This window comes from Marmota flaviventris, chromosome 1 (assembly GCF_047511675.1).
Source record: "Marmota flaviventris isolate mMarFla1 chromosome 1, mMarFla1.hap1, whole genome shotgun sequence".
Lineage (NCBI taxonomy): Eukaryota > Metazoa > Chordata > Mammalia > Rodentia > Sciuridae > Marmota > Marmota flaviventris.
In genome coordinates, this window is record NC_092498.1 from 127,184,671 (window position 1) to 127,201,784 (window position 17,114).

Consider the following 17,114-nt stretch of genomic DNA (forward strand, 5'->3'; position numbering starts at 1 on the left):
TAAATTATGGGACCATCACACCACTGTCTTAAGGGTTTATTTCAGTCCAGGGCCAAGGAAGTCTTCCAGTCATAGCAGCTTGTGAATTTATGGGCTTAAGTTCACATCCAAGAGGCAGAGTGCAGACAAATTTTCAGTGATGCCAGAGAGCTGGGGACAGAGGACTGCTTAGGGCTTGTCTCCTGGGGGCCCAAGAAGCAGGAGCCTCTTGTGTGTATGCATATTTGCATAGGGGCAGCACATAGGTGGATGGGGAAAGTCCTTTTCCAACTGTGAGCAAGTTTCTAGAACAAAGACTCATTTTCTGGCGTGACAGAAAGTCGAGCTAAGGCCCCTCCTCCTCTCCATCACTCCTGGCCACCCCACTCCTGCTCAGTTTATTAAACTCTAGTACCAGAGCAGGTGTATGTGCGTGTCTCCTGTGATACAGCCAGGATGTTGTATAGAATGAGGTCTACCTTCTCATTCATTTCTCTTTTTATTTGTACCATACAGGAATGGCATTTTTCTGCTTCACTTGAAGGTAATTCTTAAATTACCTTCTAGTAATTTAACAATAACAATCACCACAATGATAATATAGCAATTCAGAGAGACACCTGGCCCTTCTGGGGAGCCTGGGTTCTCTCTCTCTCACGCCAATACCCTCCAAAGCATCTGTCGAGTGACCTGAACATTCTTAGAAAACATGCACTGACGACCTGTGTGGAGGACACCCTCCCAGCCAAAACGGCAGTGCTCAGGGGCCCGGGGTGCTCAGGCTTCCTTCCCTGAGATCTGCCTCTTCCTGCCCAGTTCTAGCCCACGGGCGGCAGTGGACTCTGTCAGGCTCTGCTGCTCTCACCCAGGTAGGTGTGCTCATTGATTACTCTGCTGATCTCTCCTTATCCTAAAAACGGCAGGTCTAGGAGACCAGGACCTTGTCCATCACTGCCACCCCACATGACACTTAGAACATAATCTATGCATACTCAATTAAACACCATCAGAAGTGAAGGCATGCATTCCCGACCCCTACAGGATCCATCTGTGACCATACGGGTGCCAGTGGATGGTGCCATTCATCATGGAAGACTTGGGAGTCAGGTGGAGTTGGATTCCAACACTGGCTCAGCTCCGGCTCTCTAGCAGATCTTCTCTATAAATTCAACCCTTAAAAAACAACTTGGTACCAAGTCTCTTTCTTAAAGCCACTACAGGTTAACCCAGGAAATCCACTGCTATCTCAAAGCCAGTGATGCTTTTCCAAAGGCCACATGAAGTCTCCTTCCAGCCCACAGCAGGCAACTTCAGATGTCCTCTGACAGCACATCCATCAGAAGACACCTGCCTACCCTCACCTGTCACAGACGGAGCTGGAAACAAGCAGCTTTCCTGGGGCTGGATGGCCTGAAGACGCCGGTGCTCATTATGGGCCCTTGAACACCTCATTAGTGCCTCGTCCAGCTGATAGCGAAGGCTGAGAAAGTGAGTTACTGCAGAAATAAACTGGCAGACACCATCGCCAAGGTGAGCAGGAGTGGGCTTCTCTCACTCCATTAGAATGAAAGAGAGCGTCCCCAGCTAATGAGGGATGATAGGCTTCTGAGACACTGAATGAACACCATGATTTGCTGATAAACAATACGATTGCTAATACATGAAGACGTGAGCCCTCCTCTTGGTCAGAAAGTCCATGTTCCTATATCACATTGTCATCACAATACAGAAGTCAGGATCCTGCTCCTTCTTCCTGTAATGACAAGGAAGCCATCAATCACCTGCTTCTGAATGCCCAGCTGGGGAAAGACAAGCACTTTGCTGTGAGTTCCTTTGGAACCAGACACTGGGTTCCTGTTTCCATAAGAACAAGGCCTGTGCTCTATAAGTGGCACTCCATTAATACCTAGTGGTCAAGAATGTTGGCTCTGGAGCCAGCAAAGCAGGCTGTGTGATGTTAGCCTCTTGGTGTCTCTGTTCCTTCACTATAAACAGTGTGATAAGTAGTATTAGGTCCTTTAATAGCTTGTTAGATGGTTTAATTCAGTCAGTATGGTTATAATAGTGCCTGGCTCATAATAAATGCTCAATAAATACTAGTCTATTGAAATCATGAGTTAGATTATAGCTGGGTTAGGAAGAAGCCAAAGATGCTCCATAATAGCTCCCAAAACCCCATACACATTGCTCTGTACAGAGAAAGTCATCTCCTATCTACCTACCTACCTACCTTAATGTGAAATCACCTCTATTCACTGAAGTCCTAAGACAAGTGTGTGTCTGGTAACCCCATCAACAGGGACCATCTGATGCCGTGCACTCCTCAGCGGCCCAGTTCCATACGCGCTCACCTGCAGTGGCTCAGCCACACCTTCCGCCTTCTCACACTGCAAAGGCGTTCTCTTTGGACCTGCTTCCTCAACTTTACATTCTCTCCTTCTGATTTTACTACATTAGGCTCAACAGCCCAGACTGTTGAATCTTTTTTTCCAAATTGTGGATTCTTAAAAATGTCTTTCTCTGTCACCCCAAAGGATTATAATCCTGGGCCACACAAAAGATGCGCTTTTCATATTACTGCCACTGACATGGGCATTGTTGAGGCTTTCTCCCTGAGTAATGTGCAAATCTCCACTGTGGGCAGTATCTCCTTATATGTGCTGTGCAGGGACATTCAGCCTCTAGAACCCTCCCTGGGAGGGGAACAGTCACTGCACTTTTGAAGAGCGGACCTTCTGAAGGATGCTGATGAGCACCACAGAGTCCTAGAGGAGCCAGGATGGAGCCAGAGAGCTTCAAAGAAGAACACAGCTCCACCCAATGATCAGGTCATCATGGTATAATGTTCCACCAATGTGGACATTAAAGTGATGACACCGCGGCTCATTAATTACATCCTATCCGTTGACACTGGCCCCTGGGTCTGCAATCTGGGGTCCTTCAGCAGAGTGTTCACATGCTCAGAACCTGATGGTCTGCGGACCCTGGGGTTTCCCTCTGAGCACCAGGCTGACTGCTGAGAAGAAAACCCCATTTTTATGCAGCGCACAGGGGAAGAGGCAAGAGCTGTTTGTTGTCTTCTGAAGTGAGGCATCTGCCAGGATCCACAGGAGACTATGAAGCACACTTGGACCTCGGCTCTTCAGGTTCCTGTCTGTGGATGTGAACAACTAGTGGATCCAAAGTATTTTTTATTTTTAGAAAAGCAAAAGCAAATAAATCAAACAAACCAATAAAAACCCATTTCCAAACTGAACATAGTTTTTTTTTTCCCTTTTTATCCTCATCCCCTAACAGCTATCTATACAGCTATCTATACAGCTTCTGCATCTTGTAGGTAGTGTAAGTAATGTAGAAATGATTTAAAGTATGTGGGAGGATGCTCACGGGTTATGTGCAAACACGACAATGTCTGATATAAGGACAGGAGAATTTGTAGATTTGGGTGTCTGTGGAGGTCCAGAAACCAATTCCCTATGGACACTGAGGGAGGACTATTATGGAAACAAGGTGTATTAAAGATAAACAAATAGATAAATAAAGATGCCCTTCAATTTATAATGTGATTATGTCCAAAAAATGTGGACATAAAAATAACCTAAGTTGAGATGTGCTTGCTACACCTAACCTAGGGATCTCTATAGCTGGTAACACGATACTCCATGGAGACTGCTGTGGACTCTCATGATTGTGCAGAGCTCTACATAGCTGCCCAGCACTGAGATACTACTGCCAGCCTGGGAAAGATAAAAATTCACAACCTGAAGTACAACTCCTACTGAATGAATATTCCTTTTATACCATCATAAAGTTGAAATATTGAGCCATCGTTGGGGACAGCCTGGGTATCAACAATTATAAATATACACATATCTACATATATATATATATATATATATATATATATATATATATATATATATATATATTTATAGATAGATAGATAGATAGATTATGAAGAATTTACTCATGTGGTGACTATGGAGAATGTTTAACTGGAGACCTGTGAAGCTGGTGGTGTAAATTCCAGTGCAGGGTAAAGGCCTGAGAAGGAGGAGTACCAATGGCATCAGCCTCCTAAGTCCAAGGGCAAGTGGTGATGTCAGAGTCCAAGCAGTCAGAGAAAGTCAGTGTGAACTCCTTTCACCTTTCTGTTGTAGCCAACCAGGAAGGACTGAGGGTGCTCACCATATGGGGAGGTCCATCTTCCCTACTCCATGGTTCCAGAGCAGTCTCCATGACCCGCCTCCTCAGCCACACTCACCTGCCCTCAGATGCCACCGAGTCAGTCCACTCAGACGAGGACGGACTGAGAGGCCACAGTTCTCCAAGACAGATCATTTTGTTACAGAGCAAGGGTCCAACATGAAGCCACGGCTGCTGAGGCTGTCCTGACCCCAGTTCTGCTGAGCACACTGGGAAAGCTTAGCTGTGGCACTCAGAGCAGTGGGCCTGAGAATTAGGTGGGAGAGGAAAAGGGACAGTCTCACGGGAGACAGTGTGTCCTCTTGGAGATGAAAGGTAAACCTCTTCTTCAGGTTTATTGGGGCCCAGGGAAGTTTCTGGAGAGTCCTGGTCAGGTCCACCTCTTGACTTCTGACTGACAACAGGACTGTCTCAGACTTTCAAGTCCCCACTGCACGTGGCCATACCCCACAAGGGGGGATTTGACATGCTGAGGATCCAGGCAACTCTGGGTGACTGTGACCCACACTGACTGGTTCTAATTATTATATCTGCCTGAATTCTGGAATCTGCTCTATGTAAAGGTCACAAAATATTCACCCTCTTGGGGCAACTTATGTTCCTCTTAATGGCAGGGAGGAGCTTTTCAGGCCTCAATTTCTTTTAGGAATTTTTTTTTTTTTTGGCACTGGGGACTGAATCTACTATTCTGAGTAATGAGTCTAAAATTGTTCCACTGAGCCTCATCCCCAGTGTTTTTATTTTTTATATTGAGACAGGGTCTCACTGAAGTTAATTAGGCCTCACTAAGTTGCTGAGGCTGGTCTTGAAGTTGTGATCCTCCTGCCTCAGCCTCCTGAGTCAATGGGATGAGAGGCATGTGCCAAAGCTCCCGTCAGGTCTGCTTTCTTCTGCAGATAATATGTTTTTGCTGAGGAATTTAGTGTATCCTATTGACTTAGGATGGGCAGAGGTGCAGGTAAATTGATTTTTTGAAAGGAAGTCCCAGCTTAGTAAGCCCAGCGTGTAGAACCTTCTCCTCAACCTCAGGATCCCACTGCTCACTTCTGTTACTCATTAATGTCACTTTTGACGTTAACACAGGAGCTTTAGGGGACACCTCAGGCTAACTCTAAGTTCCCATGGTGCTAAGAACAACTAGTTAACCATGGGTGGACAGGCTTCTGCACCTCTGCAGAGGGCCTTGCATAGTCTGGTGGAACCTGGCTCATTTTCGTGCCCTTCCATTTGTGGAAGGCCAGCAGTGATACGGCGACAGCACAGAGACTCCAGGAAGCTGGTGAGTTAGTTCACCTTTGTCCCATGACAAAGTTAAGTCACAACAACCAAGAAACATGTCATGGTCAATTGGGGTTTCCAAGTAAAATTATTCTTCAGTATTGATTGTGAAAGATCATTTTTTTCCTGTACCAAGACAACCTATTGTTCTGAGCCAGGCTGTACGGGCAATGACCAAACAGACTCCATCTTACCCATCTTACCCTGAGACTCCACGTCAGGTAAGAAATGCTTCTCCCGTGGGAAGGCCCGCCTCAGTGCCCACCTACAGTGGCTTAGCTCAGCAGGTTTGGCAACACAGAATGGTAATTCTTATACAATGTAAAAGTGTTCTCTCTTTAGTTCCCATTTTTCCTGGACAAGCTACCTTGTCTAGAGATGGATTGTCCAGACATTAGTAACCATTCTGTAACTTGTACTCAACTAGAGACATTTTGGCTCACTTCCTTTTCTGCTTGTGATTTCAGATCTCATGACGTTTGTTTATGGTTTTGAATCATAGCAACAGCCACTTATGATTAATGTGGGTTTGGGCTATAATAGATGTACTCAAACCCCAGGAGGGGGTCAAAGGGTGCAGACTTGCATCCTGCCCCTTGGCCCACCAGCTGGTGGATCCAGACCACTGGCTGGTGGATTAAGTTTCCGTCTCCTGCTTTAAGATCAACTTGGTGATTTATTGCAATCTCGCCTTAATACTATAGCTTAAGCAGCAGTCACCTTCCTAAATCATTAGCCCTAACGTTAGACTATGGGTAGAAATTAACTCCTCTTAGATCTCTTCTATGGAAGGAGAAACCTTTAAGGCTTTTCTGCCTACCTTGAAGTCCTTGAGACGAAAGCAGACTTCAACTCGACCACTGCGCAGAGCAACAGAACTGGGTGTATTTTCTTCTAAAGTGAATGACTAGATGGAGCCCAAGGGGCTTTTTTAAATGTTGAAGGAGGAGGGCTGTTTCTGAGGACTCCACTCTGCACTGGAAGAGCTCACTTCTGAGTTCTCTGCTACACAAGGAAAAGACCAACCAGTGTGTTAAAAAAATAGGCAGAAACACAAAGTATCACGATTAAAACAGCGTTGAGAGCCCGAAAGAACTGTGGACTGCATGCTAATGAATTCACATATATGAATCTGGTCAGCCAGAATCAAGAAGCACCAGACGCTCTTATGGCAAGACGGAAGTGTGTTAATATTCAAGTTAATGTCAAGTGAGGACATGGATACCATTTCAATAAGCTGTCTATTTTAACATATTAAGAAATCTAAGGAGTCTGATTCTGATTGTTACAGGGATTTTGCGATTACGGAATTAAGTTAAAGATTGTTGTTAAGTTAAAAAGTTAAAGAAAACTAACAAGAAAGCGGACATGCACATCACCTATGGAAACAGCCTGGGGGTCTGGGGGCATGGCTGTGAACACAGGGTGGGCACTCTCCTCATCAGGAGGGCCACACAGGAGGCTCCTGCTGCTCCAGATGAAGGGCCAGGGCCCCCTTTCCAGGCAGCTTGGAGCAGCAGCACCCTATCTAGGAGAGTCTCTGCTGTCAATCGTCCCCTCTGGGCAAGGTCACCTGGACCCAGCTCTTCAGAGGGCTTGCTGAGCCAGACTAGTTTTGGGAAGGGGCAGAGCCATGAGGTGATACGCATACCATGTCCTTGGCCATAGGCCTGATCTGAGAGCAGAGCCAACTCCCGCAGTGGCCATGATCTTCAGAGTCAAGTAGCCTTTCTCTTGAGAGTTGACCCTGTTTGAAATCCCCATGTACTGAAAAGAACAGAAAGGTGCACGGCAGCAGCCTCAGGGTTAGTGGGGAGAGGGTCGCTGATGCAGGGGCCAGCCGTATGGGCTGTGCCCCACCTTGCATTTAAAGATCATCTGTGTGAAGTCCCTGAGTTCACAGCACACGACCAGAGAAGGCCCCTGGATGGTGTCCCCCCATGACCTGGGATGGCCACAAGGGACTGCTCTGTCTGGGTGATCACGGGGAGCTCCCGGTTCCCTGCTGCACGTACCCTCACCTTGTCCGCAGAGCCTTGCGGTCCTCACACGCGCCCCACTCAGCACAATCAGCCTGGGTTTGTTTATTGCTTAACACTTTTCAAAATGGCTCCAGAACATTTGCTTTGGAAATGACCATCTGCTCGGCTAAGCTTACAATAGAGTAGAATGTAGCACTGTTTTTGGCTCAGATTTAAAAGCACAGACGCACAAACAAACAAAAACAAAATAAAGGAAGGCCAATCACAGAATATAAACATCTCCACCTCAGGATTCCCCACCAGATTCCAGCAATCTCCTCTCCCCGCTTCCAGACACAGTCCAAACCAGGGAACTGTAAAAAGTTAACCATCTCAGTTTGTCCTTGCCAAATGTCCCCCAAATTAGGCTCCTAGCATCCAGTCTTTCCCTACACGGCATTTGCAGAATTTGCAATTCTAAATAGAGCATATTTGTTATCATTTTAAACATTTAAAAACATGGGCCTGCGAGCTTCACCAGAACACACACGTGCATTTCTGGTCCCAGTGACTCCCGGGCCCTGGAATCACATCTGACACTTCAGCAGAAGGTCAGAAGGGAGGTGAAGCACATAGCCCTGGGGCCAGACTGGCTGGTGGTGTCAAGGCTCAGCCTGTGTGACAGGGGCTTGATTGGGTGAATTAAACCAGGAACTGCAGCAGCCTCTTCTTCCTCCCACCAGCACAGCAGTGTGGAGGAAGGACAGGCGGGCCTTGGTTCAGTGCCACAGGGCCGGAACAGCAGCTTGCCACCAGCCTGGGGATGCTCTGTGGTGATGTGGCGGCAGCCACCATGCCCAGTGCTTGTGCCTAGTCACAGGAGGAGGAATGGGTGGGGGGCAGAGGGGTTCAACATGCCCATCCTACTAGTTCTCTCTGCCTGGAATGGCACAGCTTCCCCTGGACTGTTCTCTCCCACGTCCCACTCTGTCTCTTGCACTTCCCTAGGTCTCATGATGACTCCCAGGTGCAGTGGAGTCTGAGAGGTGGAACCCCTGGGGAGGAGCTGGGCTGGCACGGCTTGTGCACCGTTGGCCAGTGTCCATGTGGCCATCAGCTGCAAGTCAAGCCCTGTAAAGTGTGCTTTTTAGGTGCCTGTGTCTCCATTTCCTCATCTTGGAAATGGGGATCACAATAGCACCCCTCCTCCAGGGGTGCTCTGGGTCCTGAGGGGCGACTTGGTGCCCAGGGTACTCAGCTCGGCTAGCACATAGGGAACATGCTCAATTTTAGCTACTGCCATTATCACAGGCACTCAGAAAGACTGCTCCAGACCCAGAGTGATGGAAAAGGTTCCAAAGGGCTGGGTGCAGCTGTGCCTGCTAGTGCCTGTTTCTGTGGGGAAGAGCAAGGGCCAGAGCAGCTGGTACACCCCAGGCACTGTGGCCCCCGTGTGACAGGGCACAAACACCCAACGGTCTGCTCTCCCGGCTCCGTGGAACAGGTAAGATGTCCAACACATCTGCGTTGACCCAGGGGCCAAGCATGCCCCCACACCACTTTCCAAATCAGTATGCATTCCCCTCGTCCTCCCATCCCAGCCCTAAGGAAAGAAAATGAAGGTGCTGACAGCACAGAGAATGATATTTTCTATAATACCTACGATGCTGTGTACCCAGAACAGATCTGAACGTTCCATGTGTCCACAGCTTTGCCACTCTGAAGACACTGTGGATCTGCCTCGAGGTCTGCTGGATATATTTAGATTTCTCTCATCATTCTTACAGTGATCCTGAAGAGGTAAATACCATCACTGACTAATTCTACAAACCACCTGTTTGTCATTGATTTTAAAGGTGCAATCAATAGCTCCTTGTCAACAGTGAATAGCAATTTTGAAATCAGTGTTTGAAAACAATGACAAGCTAAGAAGGGAGAGGTATGGGCAGAGGAAGCCCACTTGCCCGTGCATCTGCCTACTTCCCCGTGCACTTGGTGTTGCTCACTGAATGCGTCTCCTTCCAGGGTCCCCCCACCCCGGGGCATGCAGGGAGCAAACACAAAATAAATACAAAAATGGCCTAAACCCATCCATTTCCAGTCTCCCCAGGGAAACGTCGGGTGCAATGTGAATGCTGAGGTGGAGAGGAAGCAGGGAGGTGAGGCAGAGGAGAATGCTATCACTGTGGTACCCTTACCTCCGTGGAGCAGCGCACACTTTGTGCACAGGCAACTGAGTTGTAACGATGGCCTCCTGACCTCGGCCTCAGCCATGCTATTGGGAGTGACTGCCGAGCTCCTGCCAGGCTGCCCTCTATGTCCTTAGCAGCAGGGTGGTGCTCCTCCATCAGGTGCTGTTCTTCTTCCACCATCAGTGTGTGCAAGCTAGGTAGGACAGCCACTGCCATCGACACAGACATGGTGCATGACCATAGGCTGCTGGATCCTAAATCAGGGGTTCTATTCTCTTGACCAAGTGGCAGGTTCTGGTGTGATCATGTGACCCAAGACACACCAGCTATGTTGAATCTCAGAACTTTGGCTGGAACTGTTTGAGAAAAGACATATAAAATTATCTCCCCACTGGGCTTTCTAAACTAAGGGCACAGGTTGAGAGATGCTAGGAACATTTCCAGGCAAAGAACTTCCTGGGAGTGAATTCCAAGCCAGGAAAAGCAGGCTGAAGAGGTGGAGAGAGTCACTCCCTGTGAAGACCCAAGTTGCTGGATCACACTGTACCTGAACCTGCTGCCCTAGGCATGTTAGCTTCAGGAGTTGCTTTGTTTAAATCAGCCTGAAATGAGGTTTCTGTCATTTGCAACTTAAAGTACCTTGACTAGTAAGTTCTGTACAAAAGCACTGCGCTGAGCTTTACTGAACAGAAAAATACAAATATTAGGTTTTGCCCCCTAGAAGTTTCCAGTCAATATAGAAAAGCTGCATTAATTATCACAAACTCCAAGTTTCAAGTTCATGTTTTTCAGGGCATCTGGTAAAACACTCAGAAGAGACTTGTCTTACTAGCACGGGATAATTATCCTTAGATGTAGAGCTGCATTTGCCCAAAAAATGTATAAGACAAGATCCAAAATGGTCAACTTTTCCCCTTGTACCTTAACCTTGCCCCAGAACAAATCATAAGACTATTTATAGGAATCCAAAAATATCTAACACAAGGTGAATCTACAATGTTCTACATCCAATTAAAAATTACCAGACATGTGAAAAATAAAGGAATTACCACCCCCCTAAAGAGGAGAAAACTCAGTCACTAGAAATCAACTGAGAACCGACACAGATGTAGGCAACAGGACATCATGACATCAAACTTCCAGGAATGAAAACTAGAAAAAAGTATGTGGGATTAGCGGCCGATTAGACAAGATAAAAGAAAATATGAGTGAACACAGACATGTCAGTAGAAACTATTCAAACTAGAACAGAAGGGAGCCAGGACTTACAGGTGTTGGCAAGGCAGAGGGGGCAGGAGGAGGGAGCAAGCGGAAGCCACAGCCCACTTTGAACACCCGGGTGCACATGCAATTGCATGTCTAGAAGAACAGAGGGAGACAGAGAGAAGGCAAAAACTTGGAAAAGTAAAGCTTAGAGTTGTTTCTCTCCTGCTCTAGGTGCCCCACTTGCCCAGGCCCTGCTGTCCTCTCAAGGGGGCTGCAACATTAAGTGGTAATTCTGAGCACTTACCCCTAATCACTCCCATGGAGAAAGCCATGAGAGCATTTCAGAGAACCTCTGCTTAATTTCGCCTGCAATGCCCCCTCCCCGCTAAAGTATTCCCTTGTCATCTGGAAGAATCTCCTTATCCAGTCCAGGCTGAATTAAAATTTAATGTAACATCGAGTGGCCGCAGAGCTAGCAAGCACAGCACTGCTGTTTAATTACAACTCAACCCAGATCAACCAGCACAGCTGAGGTAAACACTTTGGAGGAAATCTGTAAGATGGTTGGAATCCAAGGCAGCAACAGTGACTCTGGAATATGAATTAACCTTCCTGTATGGTTGTCATGAAGCTCTGGTGACCTCACTGACAATGAGATCCTTGTGGAGCACTTCAGACTGTTTCTCAGTAGCAAGAAAAACTAGTGATTTAGGAATGAGGCAAAAGACCTGAGTAGACATCTCTAAGGAAGACATGGGAAGATGTTCAGTATCCTTAATGATGAAGAAAATGCACAGCAAAACCAGAAAGGGATATTTTATATATATGTAAATATAAAGGGCTGGGTACCATCACACATGCCTGTAATCCCAGCGGCTGGGGAAGCTGAGATAGGAGGATTGAGTTCAAAGCGAGCCTCAGCAATGGCAAGGTGCTTAGCAACTCAGTGAGACCCTGTTTCTGAATATAATACAAAATAGAGCTGGATATGTGGCTCAGTGGTCCAGTGCCCCTGTGTTCAATCCTCGGGTTAAAAAAAAAAATCAAATAAATAAATAATAAAAATATAAAGGGTTTTCTAGGCTACGAGGGCACAGGTTGGGAGACGCTAGGGGCCTTTGCAGGTTTATATATGGCATTTGAATTTTGTAAAGCTGTGGGGAAAATGGAACCCTTGCACACTGTCGGTAGGCTATAGGATGGTGAGCCACTGCAGGAGACAGCACAGGAGCTCTCCTGAGAACTCAAGAGAGCCAGCAAATAAGCCAACAATGTCACTTATGGGTTATTTCTCCCAAAGAACTGAGATGAGGATGCAAAGAGATGGCTACGCTTCCAGGTTCCTTGCTGTCCACTGTAGTCAAAAGATAGAGACAAACCTGGTATCCGCTGCAGATGAATGATAAAGAAAATGTGGTACATGCATACCATACAGTACTAGCCAGTCTTAAAAAAGGGAAAAATTCTTCCATGCACAACAGGGGGATAAACCTCAAGGACGTCGTACTATCAGTCTAGTTGGAGACGTGCAGATCCTGCATAACTCCACTTAAGTGAGCTGAGTAAAGCAGCAGTCATGGAAACAGAGGCTGGAATGCTGGCTACCAGGGCCCGAGGGGGAGGAGTGGGCTTCAGAATCAGGTGGTGGAAAGTTTCAGCCAAGCAAGGGAAGAAAGCTCTGGAACCTGTGGTAAAATGTAGTCATTATAGTCAATGGCACTTAAAATTAGTTAAGAAAGTAGATTTCACAGTTAATCAAACAAAGAAAACATAACAGATAAAAAGCACAGCCGTCTGACTGTCCACCGCGTGGCTGTGTGGGCTGAAGCCCAGGCAGCTGAGGCAGTGCTGCCGGGCCTCACAGGAGCTACTGGCCTCAGCCCCACTCCTGCTCCCACCCCTCCAGGCAGTGCTCATCAGGCCCCACTCCAGGGCCATCTCTCCTTTGCCCCCACAGGTGAGAGGCTTCCTCAGGGATGTGCCCACGCCAGGGGCCCACACAACAGTTCACGTGGCTGCATCTGTGGCACTGAGAGCTCCCGTGTGCACAGGAGAGTGTGATTTAATTTTGCATTGCTAAAAGAGGCCTCAATCAGGAGGGTGTGTGAGGTAATTAGCAAGCTCCACACTATCAGGAGCTCCCCTCAGTTGACCTGGGTGGTCTTGCCAAGTGTGGGTGTGTTTAGGGGACAAGGAACGGGACTCCAGCGGGGAAAGAGATGTTTGGAGGCCTCCCTGGGTCCTTTGAACTGGGCCTGCAATGATCCACCCCAAGCCCCAGAAACTAGAGCTCCCCTCAGCAGGACTTCTTTGGGATAAAATTTCCATAGGAGTGTGAACATAATTAAAACAGGGTTAATTTATTTATGGATCAATATGACAGAAAAAAGATATGATGCTTTTCTGGTTTCCCCTACCTACTTGTGGGACTACTCGTGTCAGAGAAGGCTGGGGAGGCTCAGCAAGGCTCAGGAAGAGCCTCTGATGGTGTTGTCCTTTCTCTGGCTCCTGCCTTATGCTGCGTCTTGCAAAGGAGGTACCACGAGGTCTTAGGAAGGGCTCAAAAGATTCATCCACTGATAAACCCAGCCATTCAGCTTAAAAATGACCTAGGTGCTTTGTTCGGTTATTATAACAACTTAGCAAGTAATAACTTTGCATCCGGACACGCGTGGAGCATTTCAGGACCCACAATAGAAACTGGTGGCTTCAAAGGTGTTTCTTTCACAATGTGAGACATTCAACTCTCTTGTTCTATCACCATCATCCACACAGGTGGACTGTCCTCCCCTGCTCATAAAGCAAGGCGAGAAGGGCCAGCCCTGACTCAGCTTGGCAGGAAAACACAGAACAAATTCCATGGCCCCAGCTTTATTAAGAACAGCTTCAACCTCACCCACCCTTTAATAAAGATGTCACTAGTTTGGAGAAACAGTTTGTTTTCCTGTTTTACGATGAGTTTTTGCACTGCAGGGCGTTCCCATCCTCTGTGCCTCCTGTTATCCAATGGCATTCACACTCAGGTCACTTATTTTTACTTTTTAAAATTTTAATTGACAAATAATAATTGTAGATGTTTGTGGAACAGAATGAAACATGTGGATGTGCGTTGACACTGTGGAGTGATAAACAGTCAAGTAATGCAGCCATCAGCCCACATGCTCATTAGTTTTGGGAAATCATTTAAAATTTACTCTTAGCAATTCCAAAACCTGCAGTCCTCTGAGGCTGCATAGCAGTCTCAAAAATGTCTCTCCTCTGCCTAGTTGAAATGCTGTAGCTTTGTTCAGGGCACTCTTAAGGGGTCAACTTTGCTCTCTAAAGACCTGTCCCAATGATGGGGCCCTCCTAGCGTTTCCAGCAGAGTGACCCTCTTTTCTCACAGGCTGCCAGTCAGCGCCCTGCTTGGATGCATGCCACCTGTGGGACTCAGGCAGGAAAAGAATCTCCAATTGGAGTCCCCTTTCTGATGACACCTCTCAGCACCATATCCAGAGGATTACTAGATGGCATTCAATAACAGCAATACTAACTCTGTTGAACTCTAGGAAGAAGGAAAACAAGAATATCTGTGGTTAAATGGCAGCAGGTCAGCAAATTCCATTTGGCAATTTCTTTTCCATTAATTTAGTTTAAAATACATATGACGGGGTTTTATTTTTTCCCTAATGTGAGAATTGAAGCTCACAGACATAAACTCTAAATTCTATTTGCAGGGGAGACTCAGAGGCAGCGGGGGCATCTGGGTGCAGCTCACCTGCTGTGAGGCAGGAAGGAAAGGTGCCCAGCCCTGGGGTACTTCACCTGCAGGAGCTGTTTCCTGTGCTGAGGAGACCAAGTGAGGACTCCAGAAGAGAGACCAAGGAGTTGTCCCCACTCGTCCCCACTCCTCAGACTGCATGGTCCTGGGCTCTATCAGGCACTCACAAGGTCCAATCTACACATTCATTTGTCATGATAGAAGCTGGAACTAGATTTTGAAGGTCATAAACCCCAAAGACAGCAAGAAAGCAGGGTATCATTATTTCAGCATAGGGAGACTGTCCACACCCAGATGAACATGGCCAGGCCACATAAGCCTGTCTGTCTTAGTCCTTCAGCCTGAAGACTTGCCCACCGCTGACCAGCGCCCCAGGTTCAGTGTGGGACCAACCCAAAACAATCGCTCCCTGGAATTTTCCCAGCCCTTGGATGGGTTCAAGACTGGAATGAGACACAAGTGACCCCATCAGGATGAGTGTCCCAACCCCTGCCACTCAAACATCCTCTCCTACTCACAGGCCTCCCAGGGACCCCACTTCCCTGTGTCTCTGATTCTACCATAGAGCCCACGGCTACATTTCATATGTGACAATGCCAAAAATCAGAGCTGCTTAGTCTCATGCCCAAGGACAGACAGCCAGGGAGTGTCAGGGCTGGAATCACCCGGAGCTTCCTCCTAGCTCTGCACCGTCAATGACTCTAAGTGTCAAAGGAACTGAATGTATCAGCCTCTCGTCCAATTTGCAGGAGACACAGGGAAACCTTCAATAAGCACTAGCAACAGTTCAGCTGCTGCCTAATTTACATGGGAGCTTCTTTTAGAAACTCAGTTTCATTTTCAGGCAGGAACACTTCCCTGGATTTGCTGTGGCTTCAAACCAGCCACTTCCATGCACCAGCGGCTATGACTCATTTTGACAAAAGTGTGTTGCTGCCCACCTCCCAGGTCTTATAAGAATCTGCCTCCTTCTCCCAATATAGCACACCTCCCACCTATGGGAGCCATAACAACCCTGGGAGGCAGGCAGGGAAGGGGTACTGTCATTTACCAGATGAAGATACCAAGGTTCAAAGAGGTCCCCTGGCTTAGACAAAGTCACACAGCATATTAAGGGTGATCCCGGCAAGTCCTGAGCACCCAATTCACCCACTGTCTCTTCTTCCCCGAGCACTCACCCTCTCCTGCAATAAAAGACCCTCCTACAAACACACATGACTCTCTGTCCTATCGTTCTTCTTGCAAACACCCTCTCGCTTGCTAATCCTTGGATCTGCTCAGGATGAGCCCACATGTCCTCACCCATCACAGCTGCCATGGTGGGGCACAGCTGGGCAGGACTTCTTTGCACAGCATCTGAAATACCAACTTCAGAGCCTCAAGGAGGTGCCCTGTCCTCCTGCCCCCATGGTCCAGCACCTGAGTTTCTAAGCTGACACCTTCTCTGGGGGTGGGCACACCCAGGGCTCTGGAATGTTTGTGGTCCTGATTATCAGCAGAGACCTGCCTGTGCCCCTGGTCCCAGCCAGGGTGGATGGGAAGTGGAAACATCTCAGCTTTTTATAAGAATGGTGTGTATTTGCAGCTGGAATGTGACCTCACCTGGTGATCCAGCCCCAGCATGCCTGCTGCAGGCCTAGCCAGTGACAGCCACGCTCACAGGCACACCTCCTGCACACTGCTTTCCCTGCAGGGCCACAAATTTTTCCACAAGAAATGGAAGGAATCCTTGAGCTCTCCACAGAGCCACCTCCTGGAAGTTCCTTTTGCTGAGTGAACACAGGTTCATGGCCATAGCCCACAGGATGAGCCATGATCTGCCCCTGCCCCCCTCACTGCCTGCACACTGCTCTCCTTCCTGGGCCTGAGCCATGTGGGCCTGTCCCTGTCCCCATCCCAGGACTGTGAGCACTGCAGGATGTCTGCCTTGGCTGTGTGCACAGCCTGAACACTCTCCAGATTGCAGGTTATGGTGTGGCTGTATTTTTCTTATTTGGGTCTTGATTTACTCAACTTTCAGAGGGGCTATGCCTGACCACCTACCTAACCTCACATGGCAAGCCATTATTCTCTCTTTTTCATCAGTTTATCACTATGTGAAATATTTTGTTTATGGTGCCTTACTCACTTTCTACAGCCTTCTCTAGAGCAGGCACAAGAGGGTACAAACCTCTCATTTAACTGTTGTGTCCTCTTCTCTTACAGCAGTGCTTAGCTGAGACCAGCACTTGAAACCTAAAAGAAAGATGCTTGCATGGAGGGATGAATGGATGGGAAGATGGATAGGAGGATGGACAAATGGATGGGTAGATGGATGGGTGGATGAATAGGTGGGCAGATGGATGGGTGGATGGATGGATGGATGGATGGGTGGATAGAAGGATGGGTAGATGGATGGGTGGATGGATGGATAGATGGGTAGATGGATGGGTGGATGGATGGGTGGGTGGACGGATAGATGGGTAGATGGATGAGTGGATGGATGGATTGATGATGGATGGGTGGATGGATAGATGGGTAGATGGATAGATG

General features: G+C 47.7%; 1 pseudogene; it reads right to left on the reverse strand.

The window, feature by feature from the left end:
• LOC114105490 (transmembrane protein 132B-like) overlaps nucleotides 1-15,900 on the reverse strand; it is a 29,325-nt pseudogene extending 13,425 nt beyond the window's left edge.
• Nucleotides 15,901-17,114: the final 1,214 nt, after the last annotated feature.